The sequence below is a fragment of the Pleurodeles waltl genome, unplaced genomic scaffold, assembly GCF_031143425.1.
Source record: "Pleurodeles waltl isolate 20211129_DDA unplaced genomic scaffold, aPleWal1.hap1.20221129 scaffold_39, whole genome shotgun sequence".
In the NCBI taxonomy this organism is placed as follows: Eukaryota; Metazoa; Chordata; class Amphibia; order Caudata; family Salamandridae; genus Pleurodeles; species Pleurodeles waltl.
The window spans coordinates 2635001-2647500 of NW_027150097.1; the positions used below are offsets into that span (position 1 = coordinate 2635001).

Here is a 12500-nt window from a genome sequence, read left to right on the forward strand (position 1 = left end):
CTGCTACAGTTCACTCATATTGAAACCTATCGGCAAAAGTGCAATTATCTATGTAACCGGCAAAAGTTCAATTAATTATGTAACAGGGTTGATGTCATGCAATGAGCTCGACTTCTGTCAAACGAGATTGTGCTGTGAAAAAAAAGAGAAAAAGTAGTCCACAAACCAGATGGAAAACAGCGAGCCTCCTTTGTTTTCAGTACTTGGTCGCTGAGCTCAAGGAGGGCTAACCACCGGAAAAAGCATGACGTATGCATGCCTTCCACTAACGAAAGCAAGCAGATTTTAACAGGGAAGCCCACGAACCAATGAAAGACACCAACGTGAAATGGACGGGGCTCCTAGCCCTTTTCTAACTACAACAGCGTCTCGCAAGCAATACGCATGCGCAAGCGCATTCTAGCGCAGGCTTGACTCTAAAAAATCTCCTATGATAGTTGAAGGAAGATATCCCTTTATGCACATCAGCTCTCCTGAACATAAGGCAGATACCCTTGCACTCAAGGCAGCCCGAAGTGCACCTTTGCATAGACAAAGAGCAGAACTGCACCATTTCTGTGAAGATATGTCTCAGTTCTGCTCTCTTCGAGTGACGCACAAAGGAACTTTGCTGGCTGTGCTGCACTGCGTCCCTTCTTTCTAAATATTCCAATTAGTGATCAGTTTACCAAAAAAGTAGCAAATCTGCAAGCATAGATGTACTCCTTGAAAGGATACAAATTTACTACCTTTTTAAAATACACAATCACTGGCAATAGTAGCCTTGGAAAGCTATGCCAGATTGAGGTTTGAAGCTATGCCCCTTTTCTTTCTCAGACTCACACAATCCTCTCTCCTGCTGATTCCATTGTAACTCAGGTATGCTCTGCTCCTTCATATAGTCCCCAGCACGGCATCCCGACAAGCTCCTGGCTCCATAGCTCAGGGGTTAGAGCACTGGTCTTGTAAACCAGGGGTCGTGAGTTCAAATCTCACTAGGGCCTCACAAACGTTTTGGATTTAACAACACTTTTTAGTTCATTGGGGAGCCTCACTACAAATATTCTTTTCAAGATAGAAAAACAAAGGCGACACAGGGCAAAGCACGCAAGAACGGGGGGCATTTCTCACAGTGTCAGTGGAATGACAAACACAAGACTCCTACAGGGTCATACAATTGACTTGTGTGAGTATGGGGGATGTTTAGAGTGTGACATCCCAAAATATCATTCTTGACTTGGTCGTTGGCTTTGGTGCCCCTTCAGCCACGTCCTTTCCAATGCACATGTCATTTTTTTAATATCATCCTGATTTCACTGTGAGATTTTAACTTGTTCTTTTTTTCGGGTCCGGAATTTAAGTGTACATTGAGGCCCATGTTTAAACAGATTTTTCATCGGGTTGCATCACTTTTTCGATGCAGCATTAACACAATTTGTTTTTTGGTATTTACAAAGCCATGCACATGTTAAGAAAAAGTAACAGCACACAGCACCTTGCTCTGCCATGCTTTACTTTGCGTCAGGTAGGTGTTCCACAGGTGGTACATGGTTTTCTTGTGCATCCACACATGGATTTTGATGCAAACCCATGTTTACAAAAACATACAGTCATGGTTTTGTGCCACAATGGTGCGCCTCCTCGAGGCTGTTGTAAGGAGAACAGATGTCTTTATTTCTCCATGTCACTGCCTCTTTGCATGTGGTGTGCTGCAATTAGCAGAACAGATACAAAGAGTAAACAAGTACTTGCAATACAACTGGTCTGGCATTTCTCCGAGATAGAGCTATTAGCAGTTGTAAACTCCCAACCAGACTTTTCTTGACTCATTAAATATAAATAATGAGCGCAATCGCGCTGCTACAGTTCACTCATATTGAAACCTATCGGCAAAAGTGCAATTATCTATGTAACCGGCAAAAGTTCAATTAATTATGTAACAGGGTCGATGTCATGCAATGAGCTCGACTTCTGTCAAACGAGATCGTGCTGTGAAAAAAAGAGAAAAAGTAGTCCACAAACCAGATGGAAAACAGCGAGCCTCCTATGTTTTCAGTACTTGGTCGCTGCGCTCAAGGAGGGCTAACCACCGGAAAAGGCATGACATATGCATGCCTTCCACTAACAAAAGCAAGCAGATTTTAACAGGGAAGCCCACGAACCAATGAAAGACACCAACGTGAAATGGACGGGGCTCCTAGCCCTTTTCTAACTACTACAGCGTCTCGCAAGCAATATGCATGCGCAAGCGCATTCTAGCGCAGGCTTGACTCTAAAAAATCTCCTAGGATTGTTGGAGGAAGATATCCCTTTATGCACATCAGCTCTCCTGAACATAAGGCAGATACCCTTGCACTCAAGGCAGCCCGAAGTGCACCTTTGCATAGACAAAGAGCAGAACTGCACTATTTCTGTGAAGATATGTCTCAGTTCTGCTCTCTTCGAGTGAAGCACAAAGGAACTTTGCTGGCTGTGCTGCACTGCGTCCCTTCTTTCTAAATATTCCAATTAGTGATCAGTTTACCAAAAAAGTAGGAAATCTGCACCCATAGATGTACTCCTTGAAAGGATACAAATTTACTACCTTTTTAAAATACACAATCACTGGCAATAGTAGCCTTGGAAAGCTATGCCAGATTCAGGTTTGAAGCTATGCCCCTTTTCTTTCTCAGACTCACACAATCCTCTCTCCTGCTGATTCCATTGTAACTCAGGTATGCTCTGCTCCTTCAGATAGTCCCCAGCACGGCAGCCTGACAAGCTCCTGCCTCCATAGCTCAGGGGTTAGAGCACTGGTCTTGTAAACCAGGGGTCGTGAGTTCAAATCTTACTGGGGCCTCACAAACATTTTGGATTTAACAACACTTTTTAGTTCATTGGGGAGCCTCACTACAAATATTCTTTTCAACATAGAAAAACAAAGGCGACACAGGGCAAAGCACGCAAGAACGGGGGGCATTACACACAGTGTCAGTGGAATGACAAACACAAGACTCCTACAGGGTCTTACAATTGACTTGTGTGAGTATGGGGGATGTTTAGAGTGTGACATCCCAAAATATCATTCTTGACTTGGTCGTTGGCTTTGGTGCCCCTTCAGCCACGTCCTTTCCAATGCACATGTCATTTTTTAATATCATCCTGATTTCACTGTGAGATTTTAACTTGTTCTTTTTTTCGGGTCCGGAATTTAAGTGTACATTTAGGCCCATGTTTAAACGGATTTTTCATCGGGTTGCATCACTTTTTCGATGCAGCATTAACACAATTCGTTTTTTGGTATTTACAAAGCCATGCACATGTTAAGAAAAAGTAACAGCACACAGCACCTTGCTCTGCCATGCTTTACTTTGCGTCAGGTAGGTGTTCCACAGGTGGTACATGGTTTTCTTGTACATCCACACATGGATTTTGATGTAAACCCATGTTTACAAAAACATACAGTCATGGTTTTGTGCCACAATGGTGCGCCTCCCCGAGGCTGGTGTAAGGAGAACAGATGTCTTTATTTCTCCATGTTACTGCCTCTTTGCATGTGGTGTGCTGCAATTTGCAGAACAGATACAAGGAGTAAACAAGCACTTGCAATACAACTGGTCTGGCATTTCTCCGAGATAGAGCTATTAGCAGTTGTAAACTCCCAACCAGACTTTTCTTGACTCATTAAATGTAAATAATGAGCGCAATCGTGCTGCTACAGTTCACTCATATTGAAACCTATCGGCAAAAGTGCAATTATCTATGTAACCGGCAAAAGTTCAATTAATTATGTAACAGGGTCGATGTCATGCAATGAGCTCGACTTCTGTCAAACGAGATCGTGCTGTGAAAAAAAGTGAAAAAGTAGTCCACAAACCAGATGGAAAACAGCGAGCCTCCTATGTTTTCAGTACTTGGTCGCTGCGCTCAAGGAGGGCTAACCACCGGAAAAGGCATGACGTATGCATGCCTTCCACTAACGAAAGCAAGCAGATTTTAACAGGGAAGCCCACGAACCAATGAAAGACACCAATGTGAAATGGACGGGGCTCCTAGCCCTTTTCTAACTACAACAGCGTCTCGCAAGCAATACGCATGCGCAAGCGCATTCTAGCGCAGGCTTGACTCTAAAAAATCTCCTATGATAGTTGTAGGAAGATATCCCTTTATGCACATCAGCTCTCCTGAACATAAGGCAGATACCCTTGCACTCAAGGCAGCCCGAAGTGCACCTTTGCATAGACAAAGAGCAGAACTGCACCATTTCTGTGAAGATATGTCTCAGTTCTGCTCTCTTCGAGTGACGCACAAAGGAACTTTGCTCGCTGTGCTGCACTGTGTCCCTTCTTTCTAAATATTCCAATTAGTGATCAGTTTACCAAAAAAGTAGGAAATCTGCACCCATAGATGTACTCCTTGAAAGGATACAAATTTACTACCTTTTTAAAATACACAATCACTGGCAATAGTAGCCTTGGAAAGCTATGCCAGATTCAGGTTTGAAGCTATGCCCCTTTTCTTTCTCAGACTCACACAATCCTCTCTCCTGCTGATTCCATTGTAACTCAGGTATGCTCTGCTCCTTCAGATAGTCCCCAGCACGGCAGCCTGACAAGCTCCTGGCTCCATAGCTCAGGGGTTAGAGCACTGGTCTTGTAAACCAGGGGTCGTGAGTTCAAATCTCACTGGGGCCTCACAAACATTTTGGATTTAACAACACTTTTTAGTTCATTGGGGAGACTCACTACAAATATTCTTTTCAACATAGAAAAACAAAGGCGACACAGGGCAAAGCACGCAAGAACGGGGGGCATTACACACAGTGTCAGTGGAATGACAAACACAAGACTCCTACAGGGTCATACAATTGACTTGTGTGAGTATGGGGGATGTTTAGAGTGTGACATCCCAAAATATCATTCTTGACTTGGTCGTTGGCTTTGGTGCCCCTTCAGCCACGTCCTTTCCAATGCACATGTCATTTTTTAATATCATCCTGATTTCACTGTGAGATTTTAACTTGTTCTTTTTTTCGGGTCCGGAATTTAAGTGTACATTTAGGCCCATGTTTAAACGGATTTTTCATCGGGTTGCATCACTTTTTCGATGCAGCATTAACACAATTCGTTTTTTGGTATTTACAAAGCCATGCACATGTTAAGAAAAAGTAACAGCACACAGCACCTTGCTCTGCCATGCTTTACTTTGCGTCAGGTAGGTGTTCCACAGGTGGTACATGGTTTTCTTGTACACCCACACATGGATTTTGATGTAAACCCATGTTTACAAAAACATACAGTCATGGTTTTGTGCCACAATGGTGCGCCTCCCCGAGGCTAGTGTAAGGAGAACAGATGTCTTTATTTCTCCATGTTACTGCCTCTTTGCATGTGGTGTGCTGCAATTTGCAGAACAGATACAAGGAGTAAACAAGCACTTGCAATACAACTGGTCTGGCATTTCTCCGAGATAGAGCTATTAGCAGTTGTAAACTCCCAACCAGACTTTTCTTGACTCATTAAATGTAAATAATGAGCGCAATTGCCCTGCTACAGTTCACTCATATTGAAACCTATCGGCAAAAGTGCAATTATCTATGTAACCGGCAAAAGTTCAATTAATTACGTAACAGGGTCGATGTCATGCAATGAGCTCGACTTCTGTCAAACGAGATCGTGCTGTGAAAAAAAGAGAACAAGTAGTCCACCAACCAGATGGAAAACAGCGAGCCTCCTATGTTTTCAGTACTTGGTCGCTGCGCTCAAGGAGGGCTAACCACCGGAAAAGGCATGACGTATGCATGCCTTCCACTAACGAAAGCAAGCAGATTTTAACAGGGAAGCCCACGAACCAATGAAAGACACCAACGTGAAATGGACGGGGCTCCTAGCCCTTTTCTAACTACTACAGCGTCTCGCAAGCAATACGCATGCGCAAGCGCATTCTCAGCAGGCTTGACTCTAAAAAATCTCCTAGGATAGTTGGAGGAAGATATCCCTCTATGCACATCAGCTCTCCTGAACATAAGGCAGATACCCTTGCACTCAAGGCAGCCCGAAGTGCACCTTTGCATAGACAGAGAGCAGAACTGCACCATTTCTGTGAAGATATGTCTCAGTTCTGCTCTCTTCGAGTGACGCACAAAGGAAATTTGCTGGCTGTGCTGCACTGCGTCCCTTCTTTCTTAATATTCCAATTAGTGATCAGTTTACCAAAAAAGTAGCAAATCTGCACCCATAGATGTACTCCTTGAAAGGATACAAATTTACTACCTTTTTAAAATACACAATCACTGGCAAAAGTAGCCTTGGAAAGCTATGCCAGATTCAGGTTTGAAGCTATGCCCCTTTTCTTTCTCAGACTCACACAATCCTCTCTCCTGCTGATTCCATTGTCACTCAGGTATGCTCTGCTCCTTCAGATAGTCCCCAGCACGGCAGCCTGAAAAGCTCCTGGCTCCATAGCTCAGGGGTTAGAGCACTGGTCTTGTAAACCAGGGGTCGTGAGTTCAAATCTCACTGGGGCCTCACAAACATTTTGGATTTAACAACACTTTTTAGTTCATTGGGGAGCCTCACTACAAATATTCTTTTCAACATAGAAAAACAAAGGCGACACAGGGCAAAGCACGCAAGAACGGGGGGCATTACACACAGTGTCAGTGGAATGACAAACACAAGACTCCTACAGGGTCATACAATTGACTTGTGTGAGTATGGGGGATGTTTAGAGTGTGACATCCCAAAATATCATTCTTGACTTGGTCGTTGGCTTTGGTGCCCCTTCAGCCACGTCCTTTCCAATGCACATGTCATTTTTTTAATATCATCCTGATTTCACTGTGAGATTTTAACTTGTTCTTTTTTTCGGGTCCGGAATTTAAGTGTACATTGAGGCCCATGTTTAAACAGATTTTTCATCGGGTTGCATCACTTTTTCGATGCAGCATTAACACAATTTGTTTTTTGGTATTTACAAAGCCATGCACATGTTAAGAAAAAGTAACAGCACACAGCACCTTGCTCTGCCATGCTTTACTTTGCGTCAGGTAGGTGTTCCACAGGTGGTACATGGTTTTCTTGTACATCCACACATGGATTTTGATGCAAACCCATGTTTACAAAAACATACAGTCATGGTTTTGTGCCACAATGGTGCGCCTCCTCGAGGCTGGTGTAAGGAGAACAGATGTCTTTATTTCTCCATGTCACTGCCTCTTTGCATGTGGTGTGCTGCAATTAGCAGAACAGATACAAAGAGTAAACAAGTACTTGCAATACAACTGGTCTGGCATTTCTCCCAGATAGAGCTATTAGCAGTTGTAAACTCCCAACCAGACTTTTCTTGACTCATTAAATTTAAATAATGAGCGCAATCGCGCTGCTACAGTTCACTCATATTGAAACCTATCGGCAAAAGTGCAATTATCTATGTAACCGGCAAAAGTTCAATTAATTATGTAACAGGGTCGATGTCATGCAATGAGCTCGACTTCTGTCAAACGAGATCGTGCTGTGAAAAAAAGAGAAAAAGTAGTCCACAAACCAGATGGAAAACAGCGAGCCTCCTATGTTTTCAGTACTTGGTCGCTGCGCTCAAGGAGGGCTAACCACCGGAAAAGGCATGACGTATGCATGCCTTCCACTAACGAAAGCAAGCAGATTTTAACAGGGAACCCACGAACCAATGAAAGACACCAACGTGAAATGGACGGGGCTCCTAGCCCTTTTCTAACTACTACAGCGTCTCGCAAGCAATACGCATGCGCAAGCGCATTCTAGCGCAGGCTTGACTCTAAAAAATCTCCTAGGATTGTTGGAGGAAGATATCCCTTTATGCACATCAGCTCTCCTGAACATAAGGCAGATACCCTTGCACTCAAGGCAGCCCGAAGTGCACCTTTGCATAGACAAAGAGCAGAACTGCACCATTTCAGTGAAGATATGTCTCAGTTCTGCTCTCTTCGAGTGAAGCACAAAGGAACTTTGCTGGCTGTGCTGCTCTGCGTCCCTTCTTTCTAAATATTCCAATTAGTGATCAGTTTACCAAAAAAGTAGCAAATCTGCACCCATAGATGTACTCCTTGAAAGGATACAAATTTACTACCTTTTTAAAATACACAATCACTGGCAATAGTAGCCTTGGAAAGCTATGCCAGATTCAGGTTTGAAGCTATGCCCCTTTTCTTTCTCAGACTCACACAATCCTCTCTCCTGCTGATTCCATTGTAACTCAGGTATGCTCTGCTCCTTCATATAGTCCCCAGCACGGCATCCTGAGAAGTCTCCTGGCTCCATAGCTCAGGGGTTAGAGCACTGGTCTTGTAAACCAGGGGTCGTGAGTTCAAATCTCACTGGGGCCTTACAAACATTTTGGATTTAACAACACTTTTTAGTTCATTGGGGAGCCTCACTACAAATATTCTTTTCAAGATAGAAAAACAAAGGCGACACAGGGCAAAGCACGCAAGAAAGGGGGGCATTACACACAGTGTCAGTGGAATGACAAACACAATACTCCTACAGGGTCATACAATTGACTTGTGTGAGAATGGGGGATGTTTAGAGTGTGACATCCCAAAATATCATTCTTGACTTGGTCGTTGGCTTTGGTGCCCCTTCAGCCACGTCCTTTCCAATGCACATGTCATTTTTTTAATATCATCCTGATTTCACTGTGAGATTTTAACTTGTTCTTTTTTTCGGGTCCGGAATTTAAGTGTACATTTAGGCCCATGTTTAAACAGATTTTTCATCGGGTTGCATCACTTTTTCGATGCAGCATTAACACAATTAGTTTTTTGGTATTTACAAAGCCATGCACATGTTAAGAAAAAGTAACAGCACACAGCACCTTGCTCTGCCATGCTTTACTTTGCGTCAGGTAGGTGTTCCACAGGTGGTACATGGTTTTCTTGTACATCCACACATGGATTTTGATGTAAACCCATGTTTACAAAAACATACAGTCATGGTTTTGTGCCACAATGGTGCGCCTCCCCGAGGCTGGTGTAAGGAGAACAGATGTCTTTATTTCTCCATGTTACTGCCTCTTTGCATGTGGTTTGCTGCAATTTGCAGAACAGATACAAGGAGTAAACAAGCACTTGCAATACAACTGGTCTGGCATTTCTCCGAGATAGAGCTATTAGCAGTTGTAAACTCCCAACCAGACTTTTCTTGACTCAATAAATGTAAATAATGAGCGCAATCGCGCTGCTACAGTTCACTCATATTGAAACCTATCGGCAAAAGTGCAATTATCTATGTAACCGGCAAAAGTTCAATTAATTATGTAACAGGGTCGATGTCATGCAATGAGCTCGACTTCTGTCAAACGAGATCGTGCTGTGAAAAAAAGTGAAAAAGTAGTCCACAAACCAGATGGAAAACAGCGAGCCTCCTATGTTTTCAGTACTTGGACGCTGCGCTCAAGGAGGGCTAACCACTGGAAAAGGCATGACGTATGCATGCCTTCCACTAACGAAAGCAAGCAGATTTTAACAGGGAAGCCCACGAACCAATGAAAGACACCAACGTGAAATGGACGGGGCTCCTAGCCCTTTTCTAACTACAACAGCGTCTCGCAAGCAATACGCATGCGCAAGCGCATTCTAGCGCAGGCTTGACTCTAAAAAATCTCCTATGATAGTTGTAGGAAGATATCCCTTTATGCACATCAGCTCTCCTGAACATAAGGCAGATACCCTTGCACTCAAGGCAGCCCGAAGTGCACCTTTGCATAGACAAAGAGCAGAACTGCACCATTTCTGTGAAGATATGTCTCAGTTCTGCTCTCTTCGAGTGACGCACAAAGGAACTTTGCTCGCTGTGCTGCACTGTGTCCCTTCTTTCTAAATATTCCAATTAGTGATCAGTTTACCAAAAAAGTAGGAAATCTGCACCCATAGATGTACTCCTTGAAAGGATACAAATTTACTACCTTTTTAAAATACACAATCACTGGCAATAGTAGCCTTGGAAAGCTATGCCAGATTCAGGTTTGAAGCTATGCCCCTTTTCTTTCTCAGACTCACACAATCCTCGCTCCTGCTGATTCCATTGTAACTCAGGTATGCTCTGCTCCTTCATATAGTCCCCAGCACGGCATCCCGACAAGCTCCTGGCTCCATAGCTCAGGGGTTAGAGCACTGGTCTTGTAAACCAGGGGTCGTGAGTTCAAATCTCACTGGGGCCTCACAAACATTTTGGATTTAACAACACTTTTTAGTTCATTGGGGAGCCTCACTACAAATATTCTTTTCAAGATAGAAAAACAAAGGCGACACAGGGCAAAGCACGCAAGAACGGGGGGCATTACACACAGTGTCAGTGGAATGACAAACACAAGACTCCTACAGGGTCATACAATTGACTTGTGTGAGTGTGGGGGATGTTTAGAGTGTGACATCCCAAAATATCATTCTTGACTTGGTCGTTGGCTTTGGTGCCCCTTCAGCCACGTCCTTTCCAATGCACATGTCATTTTTTTAATATCATCCTGATTTCACTGTGAGATTTTAACTTGTTCTTTTTTTCGGGTCCGGAATTTAAGTGTACATTGAGGCCCATGTTTAAACAGATTTTTCATCGGGTTGCATCACTTTTTCGATGCAGCATTAACACAATTTGTTTTTTGGTAATTACAAAGCCATGCACATGTTAAGAAAAAGTAACAGCACACAGCACCTTGCTCTGCCATGCTTTACTTTGCGTCAGGTAGGTGTTCCACAGGTGGTACATGGTTTTCTTGTACATCCACACATGGATTTTGATGCAAACCCATGTTTACAAGAACATACAGTCATGGTTTTGTGCCACAATGGTGCGCCTCCTCGAGGCTGGTGTAAGGAGAACAGATGTCTTTATTTCTCCATGTCACTGCCTCTTTGCATGTGGTGTGCTGCAATTAGCAGAACAGATACAAAGAGTAAACAAGTACTCGCAATACAACTGGTCTGGCATTTCTCCGAGATAGAGCTATTAGCAGTTGTAAACTCCCAACCAGACTTTTCTTGACTCATTAAATATAAATAATGAGCGCAATCGCGCTGCTACAGTTCACTCATATTGAAACCTATCGGCAAAAGTGCAATTATCTATGTAACCGGCAAAAGTTCAATTAATTATGTAACAGGGTCGATGTCATGCAATGAGCTCGACTTCTGTCAAACGAGATCGTGCTGTGAAAAAAAGAGAAAAAGTAGTCCACAAACCAGATGGAAAACAGCGAGCCTCCTATGTTTTCAGTACTTGGTCGCTGCGCTCAAGGAGGGCTAACCACCGGAAAATGCATGACGTATGCATTCCTTCCACTAACGAAAGCAAGCAGATTTTAACAGGGAAGCCCACAAACCAATGAAAGACACCAACGTGAAATGGACGGGGCTCCTAGCCCTTTTCTAACTACTACAGCGTCTCGCAAGCAATACGCATGCGCAAGCGCATTCTAGCGCAGGCTTGACTCTAAAAAATCTCCTAGGATTGTTGGAGGAAGATATCCCTTTATGCACATCAGCTCTCCTGAACATAAGGCAGATACCCTTGCACTCAAGGCAGCCCGAAGTGCACCTTTGCATAGACAAAGAGCAGAACTGCACCATTTCTGTGAAGATATGTCTCAGTTCTGCTCTCTTCGAGTGAAGCACAAAGGAACTTTGCTGGCTGTGCTGCACTGCGTCCCTTCTTTCTAAATATTCCAATTAGTGATCAGTTTACCAAAAAAGTAGCAAATCTGCACCCATAGATGTACTCCTTGAAAGGATACAAATTTACTACCTTTTTAAAATACACAATCACTGGCAATAGTAGCCTTGGAAAGCTATGCCAGATTCAGGTTTGAAGCTATGCCCCTTTTCTTTCTCAGACTCACACAATCCTCTCTCCTGCTGATTCCATTGTAACTCAGGTATGCTCTGCTCCTTCATATAGTCCCCAGCACGGCATCCTGACAAGTCTCTTGGCTCCATAGCTCAGGGGTTAGAGCACTGGTCTTGTAAACCAGGGGTCGTGATTTCAAATCTCACTGGGGCCTTACAAACATTTTGGATTTAACAACACTTTTTAGTTCATTGGGGAGCCTCACTACAAATATTCTTTTCAAGATAGAAAAACAAAGGCGACACAGGGCAAAGCACGCAAGAAAGGGGGGCATTACACACAGTGTCAGTGGAATGACAAACACAAGACTCCTACAGGGTCATACAATTGACTTGTGTGAGTATGGGGGATGTTTAGAGTGTGACATCCCAAAATATCATTCTTGACTTGGTCGTTGGCTTTGGTGCCCCTTCAGCCACGTCCTTTCCAATGCACATGTCATTTTTTAATATCATCCTGATTTCACTGTGAGATTTTAACTTGTTCTTTTTTTCGGGTCCGGAATTTAAGTGTACATTTAGGCCCATGTTTAAACGGATTTTTCATCGGGTTGCATCACTTTTTCGATGCAGCATTAACACAATTCGTTTTTTGGTTTTTACAAAGCCATGCACATGTTAAGAAAAAGTAACAGCACACAGCACCTTGCTCTGCCATGCTTTA

At 43.4% G+C, this 12500-nt stretch overlaps 7 non-coding genes across 7 annotated transcripts; all 7 read left to right on the top strand.

Moving 5' to 3' along the window:
• The first annotated feature begins 910 nt into the window (after positions 1–910).
• Positions 911–983, top strand: TRNAT-UGU (transfer RNA threonine (anticodon UGU)). Its single transcript has one exon. It is a non-coding gene; the product is annotated as a tRNA-Thr (tRNA).
• Positions 984–2745: 1762 nt separating this feature from the next.
• On the top strand, positions 2746–2818 carry TRNAT-UGU (transfer RNA threonine (anticodon UGU)). The gene has a single exon. It is a non-coding gene; the product is annotated as a tRNA-Thr (tRNA).
• Positions 2819–4579: 1761 nt separating this feature from the next.
• On the top strand, positions 4580–4652 carry TRNAT-UGU (transfer RNA threonine (anticodon UGU)). The gene has a single exon. It is a non-coding gene; the product is annotated as a tRNA-Thr (tRNA).
• A 1760-nt stretch (positions 4653–6412) lies between these two features.
• Positions 6413–6485, top strand: TRNAT-UGU (transfer RNA threonine (anticodon UGU)). Its single transcript has one exon. It is a non-coding gene; the product is annotated as a tRNA-Thr (tRNA).
• Positions 6486–8247: 1762 nt separating this feature from the next.
• On the top strand, positions 8248–8320 carry TRNAT-UGU (transfer RNA threonine (anticodon UGU)). Its single transcript has one exon. It is a non-coding gene; the product is annotated as a tRNA-Thr (tRNA).
• Positions 8321–10082: 1762 nt separating this feature from the next.
• On the top strand, positions 10083–10155 carry TRNAT-UGU (transfer RNA threonine (anticodon UGU)). The gene has a single exon. It is a non-coding gene; the product is annotated as a tRNA-Thr (tRNA).
• Positions 10156–11918: 1763 nt separating this feature from the next.
• Positions 11919–11991, top strand: TRNAT-UGU (transfer RNA threonine (anticodon UGU)). Its single transcript has one exon. It is a non-coding gene; the product is annotated as a tRNA-Thr (tRNA).
• Positions 11992–12500: the final 509 nt, after the last annotated feature.